This window comes from Somniosus microcephalus, chromosome 7, assembly GCF_052327205.1.
Source record: "Somniosus microcephalus isolate GS21.2 chromosome 7, FLI_Smic_1.0, whole genome shotgun sequence".
In the NCBI taxonomy this organism is placed as follows: Eukaryota; Metazoa; Chordata; class Chondrichthyes; order Squaliformes; family Somniosidae; genus Somniosus; species Somniosus microcephalus.
Genome location: NC_140993.1, coordinates 78,205,083 through 78,222,686, shown reverse-complemented (window position 1 = coordinate 78,222,686; position 17,604 = coordinate 78,205,083). Strand labels below are relative to the sequence as shown.

The 17,604-nt window shown below is 42.8% G+C and overlaps 1 protein-coding gene across 2 annotated transcripts in view; it reads left to right on the top strand.

The window, feature by feature from the left end:
• The first annotated feature begins 1,155 nt into the window (after positions 1-1,155).
• The window catches only part of rnf41l (ring finger protein 41, like), an 80,125-nt gene continuing 63,676 nt past the window's right edge, over positions 1,156-17,604 (top strand). The window contains exon 1 of one of the 2 annotated variants that reach the window (XM_085992649.1): positions 1,156-1,475. The gene's annotated coding sequence lies outside the window, so the exon portion shown is untranslated. The remainder of the gene's footprint in view (positions 1,476-17,604) is intronic. The other variant, XM_085992650.1, reaches the window with a different exon arrangement.

Genomic DNA, 17,604 nt, shown 5'->3' with positions numbered 1-17,604 from the left:
TTAAAACTCTTCAAGTCATCTGGCAGTACATGGATCCCTGCATACCATCCCTTTCATGCTTTCAATCTACCTTTGTCTCCATGGCTTCTGCTACCACTTCAACTAGACTGTTCACAACCTTTTATGTCTTGTTTCACTCTGAGCTTAGTTTCAGACTCCATATTCTCTTCATTCCACAGCTGCCCAGCTGTCGCTGAATCCCTTATACATACCTTCAACCCCACCAGACTTGACGACTTCAACACTCTCCTTGTTGGCCTCACTTCTCCACCCTCCATAAACTACAGCTTGTGCACATTCTGTCCCATTCACCCATCACCTCCATCCTCACTGACCCACAGTGGCTCCCCATACCCTAATGCGTTAAATTTAAAATCCTCATGTTCATATTTTAATTCATTTATAGCCTTGCCACTCCATACCTCTGTAACCTCCTCCATTTGTACATCCTCCCACCATAAACATTTATTTCTTCTGAATCTGGCTTTTTTGTGCAACCTCACCTTCCATTGTCCCTCTGTTGGTGGTAGAGGCTGCAGCTGCCTGGGTCCTACTCTCTGGAATTCCACCCTTAAAGCTCTTGTTTCCTTCAAAAAATCTTCTCAAAACTCATCTCCTCAGCCAAGCCTTTAGTTAATCTCTCTCTTTCTGGCCTGGCATCCATTTTCCTTACGCTTACCAAAAGTCCTTGGAATATTTTTAATGTTACAGATGTTACATAAATGCAGGGTGTCTTTGTTGTTTCAGACAGATCTTACTCTTGCTAACTGAAAATCCCATGGAGCGTAAGGTTAACCTAAATCCTGAAGTCTGTCACTGAGAATTACAAGGCAGTGCCATTTTACCATGCTTCTGAATCACTGCTCAGTGTGAGGCTGAGGGAGAAACTGGTGGCTGAGGGAGAAACTGGTGCCTGATGCCCGATTAATTGGATTACTAGATAACATTGCTGCTTTATACACATCTGTCCAGATGTGTAATTTTTGTTTCATGTAATTATTTTGTTTTAAATCTATATGCCAGTTTGTTACAAATACAGAATTATGGATGGGTGATATTCCGCCTTCACTACCAGTAACGGGATCTAAATATACCGTAATAATATTTATTATATGTATAGGGGTGCGGCTCTGTCGGCTTTAGCTTAAATCTCTCGCGGAGAAATGAAGAGTTAATTTTAAAGTCCAGCTCCTACATGAGTGTAAAAAAAAAATACTGGCTGCGATTCTTTTCCCCATTCCGTTCTGTAGCAGTAAAAGCGACAGAGGCACCGTATTAACACGGTTACCTTTACCGGCCTCTCAATGAACTCGCGTTTTAATCAGCTAATTCCTGACCGACTCGCCCCAAGGCCTCGGTTACCAGAGGCAACGAAAGACGTAAACTTCAGCAAGCAAATGGGGGGTTACGGTGCTTTACGGCAACGGCTGCTGATTGACGCAGATGGTTGGAGATGCGCGAGCGGAACGGCAGAGGTACCGATTATATATAATTCTTTATTATTATACAATCACTCACTAATACACAGATACCGATTAAATATAGTTATATTGAATGACATAGAATTTACAGCGCAGAAACAGGCCATTCGGCCCGACAGGTCTTCTTGTTAGGCAGTCCCTCGGAACCGAGGATGACTTGCTTCCACATTAAAAATGGTCTATGCCAGCCTCCTCCCACCCTACTTCATATAGCCCCATCAACATATCCTTCTATCCCTTTCTTCTGCATATGCTTGTTAGGCTTCCCCTTAAATGCATCTGTGTTATTCGCCTTAACCACTCCATGCGGTAGCAAGTTCCCCATTATCACCACTCAATAAAGACATTTCTTCTGAATTCCTTATTGGAATTATTCGTTATTATCTTATATTTATGGCCTAATACAAAAGGTAAAATACTGTGGGATGCTGGAAATCTGAACTATAAGCAGAAAATGTTAGAAATACTCAGCAGGTCAGACAGCATTTCTGGGAATAGAAACAGAGTTAACGTTTCAGGTTGGTGACTTTTCGTCAGAACTGGGAAAAGGTTAAAGATGTAACAGGTTTTAAGCAAGCGCAGGGGAGGAAAGAACAAAAGATAAGTTCTGTGGAAGACAGGAGTGATTTAAATGGCAAAAGGGATGATAGTACGAGGCAAAAGGAGGTGGGACAAGTAAAGAAACTAAAGGGTCTCCACAGATGCTGTCTGACCTGCTGAGTATTTCCAGTGTTTATATTTCAGATTTGCAGCATTCTGCCTTTTGCCTTTTGTATTGGGCCATAAATATAAGATACTCACTAATAAATCCAGTAAGGAATTCAGGAGACATTTCTTTACTCAAAGTGGTGATAATATACTATATTTTATTACATAAATGGCAACAGCAGAATCATTACCAGCACCTGCTGTGCAAAAAAAATGAGAGTAGTGGAGTGGTTATGATCTGAAATCGTTGAACTCTATGCCGAGTCCGGAAGGCTGTAAAGTGCCTAATCGAAAGATCAGGTGCTGTTCCTCGAGGGAGGAGGTAAAAGGGCACATGTTGCATCTGCTACGCTTGCATGGGTAGGTGCCATGTGAAGGGGAGAGAGTGTTGCAAGTAATGGAAGAGTGATCAGGATATCGCAGAGGGGACGGTCTCTTCAGAATGCTGAAAGTAAAGGGGAAGATGTGTTTGGTGGTGGCATCGTGCTGGAGCTGGTGGAAATGGCGGAGGATGATCTGTTGAATGTGAAGGCTAGTGGGGTGGAAGGTGAGGACAAGGGAACCTTATCATGATTCTGGGAGGGAGGGGAAGGGGGTGGGTGAGAGCAGAAGTGCGTGAAATGGGACGGATACAGTCGAGGGCCCTATCAACCAAGGTGGAGGGGAATCCTCTGTTTAGGAAAAATAAAAACTTATCAAAGGCACTGGTGGCATCGTCAGAACAGATGCAACGGAGAGGGAGAAACTGGGAGAATGGAATAGAGTCCTTACAGGAAGCTTCAAATTTCCACCCTACCCTCGCCTTCACACGGTCCATCTCCGACTCTTCCCTTCCCCCCTTCAACATCTCTATTTCTGGGGCTAGGCTGTCATCCAATAGCTGCTATTAGCCTACTGACTCCCACAAATACCTTGATTACATTTCCTTCCACCCTGCGTCCTGTAAGGACTCTATTCCATTCTCCCAGTGTCTCCGTCTCTGTCGCATCTGTTTTGACGATGCGAACTTCTGTTTACATGCTATATTCATGGTCCCTAGTTTTAGACTCTTCCACAAATGGAAACATCTTCACCTATGTCTACCCTATCGACCCCATTCATAATTTTAAAGACATCTATCAGGCCACCTCTCCATCTTTTCTTTTCCAGAGAAAAGAGCCCCAGCCTGTTCAGTCTTTCATGATAGTTGTATACTTGCAGTTCTGGTATCATCCTTGTAAATCTTTGCACTTTCTCCAGTGTTTCTACATCCATTTTTGTAATATGGAGACCAGAACTGTGTGTAGTACTCTAAAAGTGTGGTCCAATCAAGGTTTTATATAAGTTTAACATAACTTCGGTGTTTTTGAATTCTATTGCCCTAGAAATGAACCCCATTGCCTTGTTTGCCTTTTGATGGCTTTGTTGACCTGTGTTGCTACTTTTAATGATTTGTGAATCTGTACCCCTAGATCCTTTTGCGCCTCTATCCCATTTAGACTCTTATTTTCCAAGGAGTAGGTGGCCTCCTTATCCCTCCTACCAAATGGATCACCATATCATACTTTAAATTATTATATAATCACTCTACACATGTACTGATTAAATATAGTTATATTGTATGTTAAATTATTACATAATCACTAATAAAAAGGTACCTATTAAATATAATATTTTAAATTATTATATAATCACTCACTAAATCACAGATAATGATTAAATATATTTATATTTTATATTATTACTAATGCACAGGTACCTATTAAAGATAGTTATACTTTGTTATTATATAATCACTCACTAATACACAGGTACCGATTAAATATAGTTATATTGTAGAACAATATTGACAGTGAATGTAATCAGGCTATTTAGCTCGAGCAGGCATCACCTCCAAGCCTGAGCCTGTCCTCCTCCAACGTCCACATGTGCACACTTCTAGCACGGGCAGCTGGATAAAAATGAGGAGAGAGAACACTGGCTGTTTTGTCCCATTCCTGAGCCAGGGACATTGTGGCCAATTGTAGAGCACCTTCTGCTGCCTTGGCCAAAATCAGCTAACTCCGAGCAGAGCAGAAATCTAACAGGCCTTCCTAATCTTGTATGGTTCAGCTATTTGCTATATAAACTTGCTGGTAACAACAACAATTTGTATTTATATAACGCCTTTAACATAGTAAAACATTCCAAGGCGCTTCACAGGTGTATTATAAGACAAAAAAGTTGACACTGAGCCACATAAGGAGAAAATTAGGGCAGGTGACCAAAAGCTTGGACAAAGAGGTAGGTTTTAAGGAGCGTCTTAAAGAAGGAAAGAGAGGTGGAGAGGTTTAGGCAGGGAATTTCAGAGCTTCGGGCCTAGGCAACAGAAAGCATGGCCACCAATGGTTGAGCGATTATAATCAGGGATGCTCAAGAGGGCAGAATTAGAGGAGCACAGATATCTCGGGGGGGGGGGGAGTGGTTGTGGGGCTGGAGGAGATTATAGAGATAGGGAGGGGCGAGGCCATGGAGGGATTTAGAGACCGTGGAGGGGTCGAGAGAAGCGGTGGTGAGGTAGAGCTGGGTGTCGTCAGCGTACATATGGAAACTGACACTGTGTTTTCGGATGATGTCGCCAAGGGGCAATATGTAGATGAGAAATAGGAGGGGGCCAAGGATAAATCTTTGGGGGACACCAGAGGTAACGATGCGGGAGCGGGAAGAGACGGCCTTGCAGGTGATTCTCTGGCTATGATTAGATAGATAAGAATGGAACCAGGCGAGTGCAGTCACACCCAGCTGGACAACGGTGGAGAGGCGTTGGAGAAGGATGGAGTGATCAACCGTGTCAAAGGTTGCAGACAAGTCAAGAAGGACGAGGAGGGATAGTTTACCTTTGTCACAGTCACAATTGAGTCATTGGCGGATCTCCCAGCAAACTCATATTTAAGTAATGCACAATAAATCAGGTAGGTTATATTTAAACAGTATCCAATGGCTGGAATTTGCAGTGGGTAGTGACGGCGAACTGTCAGTGTTCACTGTCGTTACCCCTTTGAAACTGACCACAATTTCAGGATTTAGCGCATGCACATCTAAACACGGATATCCTGAAGTTGCGGTCAGTCAGTCACTGCTCCGACACAGGCTTGTGCTGTGGACCACCCCCCCCCCCCGCCACACCCCAATATCCGGCAATCGGTGAAACTGATGAAAAGTTGGGGTTTTCCGCGGTAATATCGCTGTTAAGTACCCCATTAAATGTTAAGCTTTATTGGAATAGGTGTAACTGAGGTTTTTAACAGTGTATTGACTGGTAAACAAAAGTTTTATATTTGTGGCGTGTCAAATTTCTCCATTATGATTAAAAATTACAAGTTTTAAAAAACGTAATTAAAAAAAAAAATTTCATGATATTTCAGTTTCTACCTTATCCCCATGTGAATGTCCCAATCTTTATTTCGCTCTCTGTAACATTTTTTAAAAGTCCAATAAAAGCAGCTTCTCATTTCCTGGTTTCCTGTCTGAGAATTCTTCAGTGTGATTGGCTGCGTAGACAGCTTGTTGATGTGACTGTAGCATCGCCATAGGAATCCCCATGACACAGCGCTGCAATCAGTTGACGTTGAAAAAGGCAAATTTCTCGCTACAGCTATTACAAGATCTCTGTGGGCAGCTTTCTTCGGGGCCAGCGGCAAACGCCTTTGCTTCGCAGTTGACCACAAATTACAGGTCATTAAACTTAATACAGTATTAAGTTGAAGCTTCCACAGGTGACCATTTGACACTAATACATGTCAATGACTGTCGTGCATAATTTACAATAAAATACAATAGTTCAAGTTTCACAAAGGTAGTTTTAATTTGAAGGTTAGCCTACATTTAGTGGAATTTACATTCAACTGTTTGCATTTTTCAAGTTACAAGTGGATTTTTTTATCCGTACTAGCTGTTCTTCCATCATATTGCTTGCATGTAGTCTAGGGTGCATTTGTGATGTTTACCTGCTAACCTGGCCTGTACCTTTAAGGTCACTGCTCTAAGTAGTCTAAGCCAGATACTGTAATTGTGCCTACTCATAAAATGTTGAGGTCAATCAGAGGACAATTGCTTGTAAATTTCAGGTCAATGACTGGCTTTCTCATTTTTTAAGATTTATACCTGTAATTAATTGTGTTTTGGGGCAAGACTTTTATATACTAGTACATTTTCCATGCTGTTGATCATGATGAGTCATTGGCTACAATGTTGCAAGAGGACAGTGATGAATTGTGGAAATCATGGAGTTATGTATATCTCCAGTGAGAGAATTTGGACAGATATTTGTAAGAAATAACATCAACAACAATAACTTACATTTATATAGTGCCTTTAATGTAGTAAAATGTCTCAAGGTGCTTCACAGGAGCGTTATCAAAAAAATTTGACACCGAGCCACATAAGAAGATATTCGGGCAGATGCCCAAAAGCTTGGTCAAAAAGGTAGGTTTTAAGGAGCGTCTTAAAAGGAGGAAAGAGGTAGAGAGGCGGAGAGCTTTAGGGAGAGAATTCCAAAGCTTAGGGCCTCGGCAGCTGAAGGCACGGCTGCTAATGGTAGAGCGATTAAAATTGGGGATGCGCCAGAGGCCAGAATTGGAGGTCCCCAGAGACTGAAGTTTTTTGATTGGTTCCTGTAAAATACATAAATAGTATTTTTCTTACCCATTGCAGGTAGAAAAATAAATAAAGTTGTTGTTCAGCCTTAGCTCAGTGCTTGCACTCTTGCATCTTAGTCAGAAGTTTGTGGGTTCAAACCTCACTCCAGAAACTTGAGTGCATAATACAGGCTGACTCTTCAGTGCAGTACTGAGGGAGTGCTGTACTGTCAAAGGTGCCATCTTTCAGATGAGACATTGAGCTGAGGCCGCCATGGCACTATTTGAAGAAGAGCAGTGGAGTTTTGCTTGTGTCCTGGCCAATATTTATCTCTCAGGCAACATCATTAGAACAGATTATCTGGCTATTTATCACATTGCTGTTTGTGGGACCTTGCTATGTGCAAATTGACTGCTGCATTTGCCTACATTATTACACTGACTACATTTCAAAAATACTTCATTGGCTGTGAGGTGCTTTTGCACATCCTAAGGTCATGAAAGTTACTTTTTTAAATGCAAGTTCTTTATTTCTTTCTGGTTCCCCTCTCGTATCACACTTACGTAAATAAATACATTTCTAATATGGGAAGCAGCTGTTTACCTTTGTCCATCTATTTAGTGTGGAGTTTTATAGCAAAGGTTATCAATCCTTCTTTAAATCTCTCCAAATTTAATTTCTGCTCTGCCCACTGTGCTAAGACCACTCTGGTCAATATCACCAATAACATTCTTTGTGACTGCGATCACTGTCCTCTATCCTCCTTATTCTCCTTGTTCTTTCTGCAGTATTTGACACAGTCATTCTATCCATCCACTCCACCATCTCCGAAATCCACTTCCATGACATTGTTCTAGCTTGGGTCCACTCCTGTTCTAATAAAGATAGCACATTTCCATAAAGGCTGATGACACCTTTATGCACGCCTTTGTCATCTCCAGTCTTGATTACTCCAAAGGGTTTACAATTCTAAAGGGGGAGCAGGAACAGAGAGACCTGGGGGTATACGTGCACAAATCGTTGAAGGTGGCAGGGCAGGTTGAGAAAACGGTTAAAAAAGCATACGGGATCCTGGGCTTTATAAATAGAAGCATAGAGTACAAAAGCAAGGAAGTTATGATGGACCTTTATAAAACACTGGTTCGGCCACAACTGGAGTATTGTGTTCAGTTCTGGGCACCGCACTTTAGGAAGGATGTGAAGGCTTTAGGGAAGGTGCAGAAAAGATTTACAAGAATGGTTCCAGGGATGAGGGACTTCAGTTGCGTGGATAGACTTGAGAAGCTGGGGTTGTTCTTCTTAGAGCAGAGAAGATTGAGAGGAGATTTGATAGAGGTGTTCAAAATCATGAGGGGTCTAGACAGAGTAGATAGAGAGAAACTGGTCCCATTGGCGGAAGGGTCGAGAACCAGAGGACACAGATTTAAGATGATTGGCAGAAGATCCCAAGGCGACATGAGGAAAAACTTTTTTACGCAGCGAGTGGTTAGGATCTGGAATGCACTGCCTGAAAGGGTGGTGGAGGCAGATTCAATCATGGCTTTCAAAAAGGAAAAAAAATTACAGGGCTACGGGGAAAGGGCGGGGGATTGGGACTAGCTGAAGGCTCTTGCAGAGAGCCGGCATGGGCTCGACGGGCCGAATGGCATTCTACTGTGCTGTAAACATTCTATGATTCTAAGGTATGCTTGCTAACTTTTAAAGTTCCACTGTGTTTAAAAAAAAAAAATAAAAAAAAATTGCACCTCATTGACTATTCTGCACAACGTCCTGCTCCCTATCACTCTTGTCCTTACCAAACTTTATTGGCTCCCAATCCCCCCCAGCAGATTTATTTCAAAATTGTCACTCCATGACGTTGCCACTCCTTACCCCTGAGACCATCTTTAGGAGGGCTAGGTTAAAATTACCTTCACTTACTCTGCCTCCTGTTTCCTTACTTCTGAACTTTCTTGCTGCCCTCCTGGACCTTGTCACACTTATTCCTGCTTTTCCTTAACATTCCTGTCCCCTGCTGAATTTTCCCAAACATTTCCTAACCTTCCTCAATTCCAACATTTCACTCCACGCCTCCTCAATCCCATAGATCCCAACTCAATCCCACCCATTCACCAATTCCCCCTTGATTGAAACAAAACTAGAAAATGCTGGAAACACTCCGGGTCAGTCAGCATCTGTGGAGATAACAGATGAGTTAAAGTTTCAGGTGTGAACCCTTCACCAGAACTGAAAGAAATTACAAATGAACAGCATTTAAGTCTTTTAATATTACTAGCAGATCTACCATGGTATTACCAATGGTAAGTCAGAAGTTCTGCTAACATGACACGTGAAGTGTGACAGAAAGTGATTTATATGCAAGACTTTTCATGTATTACATAGAAACATAGAAGATAGGAGCAGGAGTCGGCCATTCGGCCCGTCGAGCCTGCTCCGCCATTCAATGAGATCATGGCTGATCATCCAAATTCAGTACCCTGTCCCTGCCTTCTCCCCATATCCCTTGATCCCTTTAGCCTTAAGAAATATATCCAACTCTTTCTTGAATATATTTAATGAACTGGCCTCCACCGCCCTCTATGGCAGAGAATTCCACAGGTTCACCACTCTCTGGGTGAAGAAATTCCTCCTCATTTCAGTCCTAAATGGCTTACCCCTTATCCTTAGACTATGACCCCTGGTTCTGGACTCCCCGGCCATCAGAAACATCCTTCCTGCATCTAGTCTGTCCAGGCCTGACAGAATTTTATAGGTTTTGATGAGATCCCCTCTCAATCTTCTAAACTCCAGTGAGTATAAGCCCAATCGACACAATCTCTCCTCATATTATTCATTGATCTTCAATAGCGTTGCATACGGGTAGTCAAGACCAATTTGAATTTTGCAGGTCAAACAGGGTTATAGGGTAGGGATATTGGAACCAACGTGGATAGAGTGGAGGAGAGGAGGTGAGAGATAGGGAGACAAGAGGAGAGGTAATGGGGAGTAAGGAGGCTGGTGGAGAGGGAAGGAACTGGATGGGGAAGGAAAAGACTGAGGGGGGAACAGGGAGAGGAGGAGTAGTGGGACAGAGGGAGTAAGGTGCAAAAAATGGGAGGGGGACAGAGGGGGAGAAGGGAATGGGGGTTAACCAAGGGGCAGAAAATTATCTTGAGGCAGGAGCAGGGTGGACATTGCAGGAATATAATGGGGAATTTTAACCCCCCAAAAACCCTTCTGATCTCTCTTTCCCCCCCCCCCCCCCCCCCCGCCAATTAAAAATTAAAGAGTGGGGTAGATTTTGACTTTGAAAGTGAGAGAAATGCAATATTGGCAAAATTGAATTAATCCATTTAATTCTCACTAATACCTAATATTTTTCTGACACTAGCTCTGTCAACCTCCCTGACTGAGTCTTGTGATGTATAAAGCTTGGCATTCATCCTGAGATGAGCTTTCTGCCCCACATCCAGCCTGTTGTGAAGGCTGCCTACTTCCACCTCTGTACTTACTCCACCTCTGATGCTTAAAACTTGATCCATCCTTTATTAACCAGTTCGGATCGGACATGGTCCTGTGGGTAGCGGAGCGGACCCAGGGGCCGTGTAGCCTGATCCTGCTCCTATTTCGTGTGTCTAATTATGTTACATTCAGGAGATGGTTCTGTGGTAGTAGATTGGCGGTTAGTATCAGATCAGCCATGATCTTATTAAATGGCGGAGCAGGCTCGAGGGGCCGATTGGCTTACTCCTGCTCCTATTTCTTATGTTCTTAAGGGAGTATTCACTATTAGATCTAGTAATGGGGAATGAACCAGAGCAGATAAGAGAAGTAAAATTAGAGGAACATCTAGACAATATTTCTTATGTTCTTATGAACACTGCCAGTGGACACTGCTTATGTAGTGGAGAAGGCTACAGAGATAGGGAGGAGTGAGGCCATGGAGGGATTTGAACACGAGGATGCGAATTGTAAAATCGAGGCGTTGGTGGACTGGGAGCCAATGTAGGTCAGCAAGCTTAGGAGTAATGATGTACGAGACTTGGTGCGGGTTAGGATATAGGCAGCAGAGTTTTGGATGAGCTCAAGTTTATGGAGAGTGGAAGAGGGGAGGCCGACCAGGAGAGCGTTGGAATAGCCGATTCTGGAGGTAACAAAAGCATGGGTGAGGGTTTCAGCAGCAGATAAGGTGAGGCAGGGCGGAGATGGGCAATGTTATGTAGGTGAAAGTAGAGGGTCTTTGTGATAGAGAGGAAAAGGGGTCAGAAGCTCAGCTCAGGATCAAATAGAACGCAGAGGTTGCGCACAGTCTAGTTCAGGCTGAGACAGTGGTCAGGGAGGGGGATGGAATCAGTGTCAAGGGAACAGCGTTTGTGGCGGGGAGCTGAAGACAATGACTTTGGTCTTCCCAATGTTTTATTGGAGGAAATCCAGTACTGGATGTCGGACAAGCAGTCTGCTAACACAGAAGCAGTAGAGGGGTTGGCAGAGGTAGTAGAAGGGTTGGCAGAGGTGGTGGTGAGGTAGAGCTGGGTGTCATCAACGTACTTGTAGAACCTGAAGACATGTCTTCAGACCATCAAACCTTGGGCCTCAATACCAGCACTGATCCTCCAGCCATCTTTCTGGCACTCAACATGCAATCAGCAAGCTTCTGTGCAGCCAAGGTCCTCACTCAATGGCCCTGCATGGGCACCACATCAATGCTAGATTATTCTTCGACCACCAGACCCCAGAATACTCTGCTTGGTACAACAGCCACCGCCATGGCTGCAAATTTGCATATCGTATGTTTGTGCACACTTGAAAAGTGCCCAATCAATCTGTTCATCACCTAATATGATGCTACCACCTTATGTTCCACAGTTGCTCCTTTTTAACAAATACTACTACTATAAGATCATCTGGAAAGTAAGAACCGTTCCTAACTCCTCCACTGTCTCCTCCAATCATCTCCATTACTCCTTGTTTGAGGCCCTCCAATAAGTTGTCTTCCCTTCCACAGCACAGAGACTGCACTTGTCAAAGTTATTGACCACATTATGTGTGCAGTACATTCTAATAATCCTTGATGTCTCTGTTTCATGGCAGTTGTTGTAATGGTTCCACTTCTATCAGTCACATCAAGACACTACATCACCTCCAGTGGCTTCCTCTCCCATACCCCCACAGTATACCTCTCTTTTGACTTCTTTCTCTACTCTTTCACATACTACTCATCAGTGACATCATCTAGAAGCAATGGATTAGTTTTCACAAGTAAGCCAACAATAATGCTTTCTCCTTTGATACCCACAGCCATTGCCACTCCAACTGCTTGTCTGACGAGGTCTAGGTGACCTAAACTTGTTTCAGCTTAATGCTGACAAAATCAAAGCTATCTTTCTGATCACCTGCAAACAGCCGTGTGCCTCTCACCTTGACTTCTCAGCTGCCATCTCAGGCTGAACCCAGATGTGCAGAACCTTGAGATATTGTTCGATCCTGAGCTCCACTACGTCCCCCACATTCAATCCATCACCAAGACTGCTTCCCTTCACCTCCAAAACATCACCTCTGTGTTGAGTTAGCTTTGTCACTGAAACCTTAATCCATATTTTTATCAGCTTGCGGCTGGACTTCTCCTATGTATTCCTTAGCGGCTTCACCACTTCCCACCCCATAAGCGACAAATCACCCAGAATGCCACACACCTGTTCTCGCCCACACAAAGGCTTGCATCCCACGCACTACTGACTTCCTGTTCCCTGTAGAATCGACGAAGATACTCATCCTCACCTTCAAGTTCCTCCACGGCCTTGACCCTCCCTACCACTGGGATATCCTCCAGCTACATGTACCCATACTCCACTTCCAGTCCTCAAACACAGATCTACTTCTCATTCCCCACTCCACCATGGGAAGCCGCTCCTTCAGCCACTATTTTTCCACACTCTGGAACTTCCTCCCTCAACATCCATACCTTGTTATCTCCATTTCTGCCTTCACAAACCTCCTTAAAACCCTTCCTCTTCAACGATGGTTTTGCCTCTCCTAATCAAATTCCTGTTTTACTTTATCCTTAGTGTTCTCTTCACTGTCCACCACCCTGCTATACATCCTATCTTTTAGCAATTTTTAAGTATAGTTTCAATATATATATTTTTTCTTCTCCAATTTTCTTCACTTTACCTATCCTGACTGCTGCTATGGTGGGTGGCAGTAGCCCTCTGCTAACTCACCTAGATGGCCACTATTTATCTGTGAATCTAAAATGTGATCAAGCTTTTGTTGTGGCGAAAATAAAATTAATTAAATCCGCACACTAGCCTGTAAATGGTGACAAGTCGAGCAGTTTATTTAAAACACAAAATTGTTTAACAGTACAATTTAAAACACAAAATTGTTTAACAGTACAATACAAACAGTCCGCGGAGATATCTAATGGCTGATCAGGGAGAACAGCTAGAGCTCCGGCAGCTCGTCCCTGGCTGTCTCTCTGAATGCTTACAAATCTCAGTATTTATGACTCCAAACCACAATGATTCATACTTTCGCATGACCTTTATTTAAATTACATCAAAGTTTATACAATGGAGCCACCAGGTGCTCATCTTGTGACTTCCCTTATCTCCTAACGGCCAGTATCAATCAAGTGAGCCCTTTGACCTGTTATTGTTCAATCATCTGCGAAACCGCAGAGGTCACATGTCACCACTTCCACATAATTCAATCATCGGACCTTTTCGCAGTTGTTTTTCTTAAGCACAGCAATTTTGCACTGACCCTGTTAACCCCTTCACTTTTGAATCATCACAGTTCAGTCCAATACTGCACATGTGTACTTCAGCAGACATTATTGGATAGAAATCATAAGTAGGAAACTTGGCTGTATGTTGTCTTTTCCCTAACCCAAGAATGCTGAGGCCATTTCTAATGTCTCTGCTGCACTTAAAGTCAACAAATTGCCTTGCATTTGTTCTCATTGCCAAAATTGAAAATATTAAGTAACATAGCATTCGTGGGAGCTTTTTAGCATATCCCAGTCTGGGTCCCAGCTTCCCCATTCCCTCTTGACCTGAGCTCCCCATCTCCCTTCCACTGCCTGCCCCTACTGTGACTATCAGAGGACTGAAGCCAGAGTCTGGCTTCATGTCTCTCTGGGAAGTCAGAAGGGAAGAAAATGAAAGAGAGAAAAAGTGTGGGAGTGGTATATAGAGAGTGAGATCTAGAAAAGAGGAAATGTATGGAAAGAGTGAGAGAAAAGCCAGAGATATACAAAGAGGACAATGATTTAAAAAAATGCACAAGAAGCTGCATCCACTCAATTTTCTGCCCCTGCAGAGATCTCCTATCCTTTAGCACTCGCACATATAAGCAATATGAAATTGACAGGCTGGAAAAGACCAGCTGGACCATCAAGCCTGCCCTATACGTACGATGACTGGAGCATCATGACAAGACACATCCTCCCCCCCACCCAACCCTCCTACAGACATCTCCTGGGAGAGGCAAAAAAAACCCAGGGCCAAAGAGAAAGGCCTAGTTCACTGTGCCCTCAGCATTTTACTTCTCTCCAAGCCACTCCAGAAGACACACCACACTTAAGCTTGGCTCAGATTAGGAATTAACCAATAGATTTATTTGCACTGGTTAAACAAATGTGATACATGACAGCAAAGCTTTTGGTATAATGATGTCAGTAAACAGTTTGTTCTTTTTAAAGTTACTCTCTACCAAAATGGAAGTGAATGGTTAGCCTGTTTCATTCTCTCCAGCGCAAGCTTTCTGTTCCATTCCAACCAGGACTACTCTGGTTTCCAAACACTTTCATGGTTGAATCCTCTTGAGTTCCACACACCAAAGGCTTAATTTTCCTATTTGCCTTTGATTTTCCTGTGCAGCAATTTCGATTTGTAAGCAAGAATGAAAAATAGAATAGAATCATAGAAATTTACGGCATAGAAGGTTGCCATTTGGCCCATCGTGTTTGTGCCGGCCGAAAAGAGCTAGCCAGCCTAATCCCACTTTCCAACTCTTGCTCTGTAGCCCTGTAGGTTACGGCACTTCAAGTGCATATCCAAGTACTTTTTAAATGCGCTGAGGGTTTCTGCCTCTACCGCCCTTTCAGGCAGTGAGTTCTAGACCCCCACCACCCTCTGGGTGAAAAAAGTTCTCCTCATCTCCCCTCTAATTCTTCTACCAGTTACTTTAAATCTATGCCACCTGGTTATTGACCTCTGTTAAGGGAAATAGGTCCTTCCTATCCACTCTGTCTAGGCCCCTCATAATTTTGTACACCTCAATTAAATCTCCCCCCAGGCTCCTCTGTTCCAAATAAAACAACCCCAGCCTATCCAATCTTTCCCACTATTTAAAATTCTCCAGTCCTGGCAACATCCTCATAAATGTCCTCTGTACCCTCTCTAGTGCAATCACATCCTTCCTGTAATGTGGTGACCAGAACTGTATGCAGTACTCTAGCTGTGGCCTAACTAGTGTTTTATACAGTTCCAGCATAACCTCCCTGCTCTTATATTCTGTGCCTTGGCTAATAAAGGAAAGCATCCTGTATGCTTTCTTTAACTACCTTATCTGCCTGTCCTGCTATCTTCAGAGATCTGTGGACATGCACTCCAAGGTTCTTCTGTTCCTCTGCACTTCTCAGTATCCTACCATTTATTCTGTATTCCCTTGCCTTGTTAGCCCTGCCCAAATGCATTTACCTCACACTTCTCTAGATTGAATTCCATTTGCCACTTTTCTGCCCACCTAACCAGTCCATTGATATCTTCCTGCAGTCTACAGATTTCTTCCTCACTATCAACCACATGGCCAATTTTTGTATCATCTGCTAACTTCTTAATCATGCCCCCTATATTGAAGCCTAATGGATTGGGAATTCATTACGCCAGATCTACACCCATTTTTGGTTGTGTCAAATTTTTCTTTGTCACCTTTGCTGAATACCCAAAAATGAGCAAATGCATTTACCTGAAAATATAATGATGGAGTAATGGCATATTTCACACTTTCCATCATTGTTGCTTTGGCAGCACTGGACACTAAAAGCACCGATATTCAACAGGCATCCAGCATTGTGAAGGGAGGCAGAACGGCCCAAAATATGTAAATGGACTGGAGTTAAGTAAGTAGTAGCCTAAATACTGCAGCATCAAGGAGTGGTAGTCCTACATCAGTAGATTTTGCCACTTCAAGGATTTTTAAAATCTTTTGAGGCTGCCTGTCCTCTTCAAGCTGCTGCTGGCATCTGTCCCCTGCAGCAATGGCAGAGAGCCATTGTACTTGGGCATGTGAAAATGGAAAATTCATCAGGATCAGGCAGGCACAAAGCCTATTTTGCCACAATTCTGGCAGCAGTACTGCCGGAAAAGAAAATCCAGGTCAAAATAATTCCTGTTAGTATCATAGCCTAAATGGCTTAATGATTCCAGAGTGAATAATCCACTAAATGTGTTGTTCACATGTCCCAAACAATGTCTTCCTGGTTTAATAACACATTAAACAATGTGCAAGTTAAGGACAAAGGACACTTTCCAAAAGCCAGATGAACTGGAGCCCAGCAGCCATTTTAAGCTTCACCTTGCCTTAGCTTTAGCTTTAAATTTATACAGAAGTTATTCATATATATTTATAGAAAATGTTAGCCCTGTGCATATCTGCCCTTGCACAGTGAGAAGACCATGGAATTTGTCGCACAAGTACATTTAATTATTGGCCCTGATTTTGCTTGAGCATGGCAACTTGCAGCATGCCCTGTAGACTTTTTTGCGCACGTTTAGGTTTTAACATTTTTTGCCCACAAGGTTTCTGGAATGTGAGCTGATAACGCTGCAAGGGCAACAGGGCATCTGGGACCTTAGTGAACAACGGGACAAACCGTGTATCTCCTTAACCAATGAGATTAAAGGATTGAGAAATAAACAGGAAGGACTGAGAAGGATGGTGAATTCAATGTCAAATTGGGTACAGAAAAAGAAATAAAGAAACGGAAAGAAAGATTGGATTGAGAGAGAGAGAAAAAAGAGACAGAAAGGAAAAGTAAGAAAAAATAAAATTTAAAATTTGACATTTTTAAAACCTCCAACAATTCACAATCTGAAGGAATGAGACTCCACACTTTTAATTGTTCACTTTCTGGGCAAGAGAGGTTGATTGGCAGTCATTAACAATTATCATGTTATAAGGGTACTTGCACTGTTAATTACTAGACTTCACTTCTTGTGGCAAGTTTGATAGGCAATTAACGTGTTAATGCAGCAATTTCATGAAACTCAGGGGAAGGTTAAGGCCGAGATGTCGTTTCAGCGAAGCTAACGACGGAGTGGCTGATTCATGGGGTATCTTTTCCTTGCCACAAGTTGCTGGCCGATTTGCACATTAATAGCACCGTGCGTCGGTCACACGCCATTATTCAAAAAATGTTAGGCCAATGTAGCTCTGCATACATGCTGGAGAAGTCTCCTGCATAATATTATTCAAAAACTTAAAATAATAATTACCAAATTATGCATCTATTACTAAATTACAGTTTTAACAATGAGAAAATTCATCGTACTCTTGATGTTGTACAAGTATCTTAAGTGTGGACTTCATGCAGACTTTTATTGGGTAACTTGCTTCAGTGATTTTCTATTATTATCACATTACAATAGGATGTTATTGTAAGTTTTTGAATAATATTATGCAGGAGACTTCTGCAGCATGTATGCAGAGCTACATTGGCCTAACATTTGTTGAATAACGGCGTGTGAATGACGCACGCTGTTATTAATGTGCAAATCGGCCAGCAACTTGTGGTGAGGAAGAGATACCCCATGAATTGACCACTCCGTCGTTA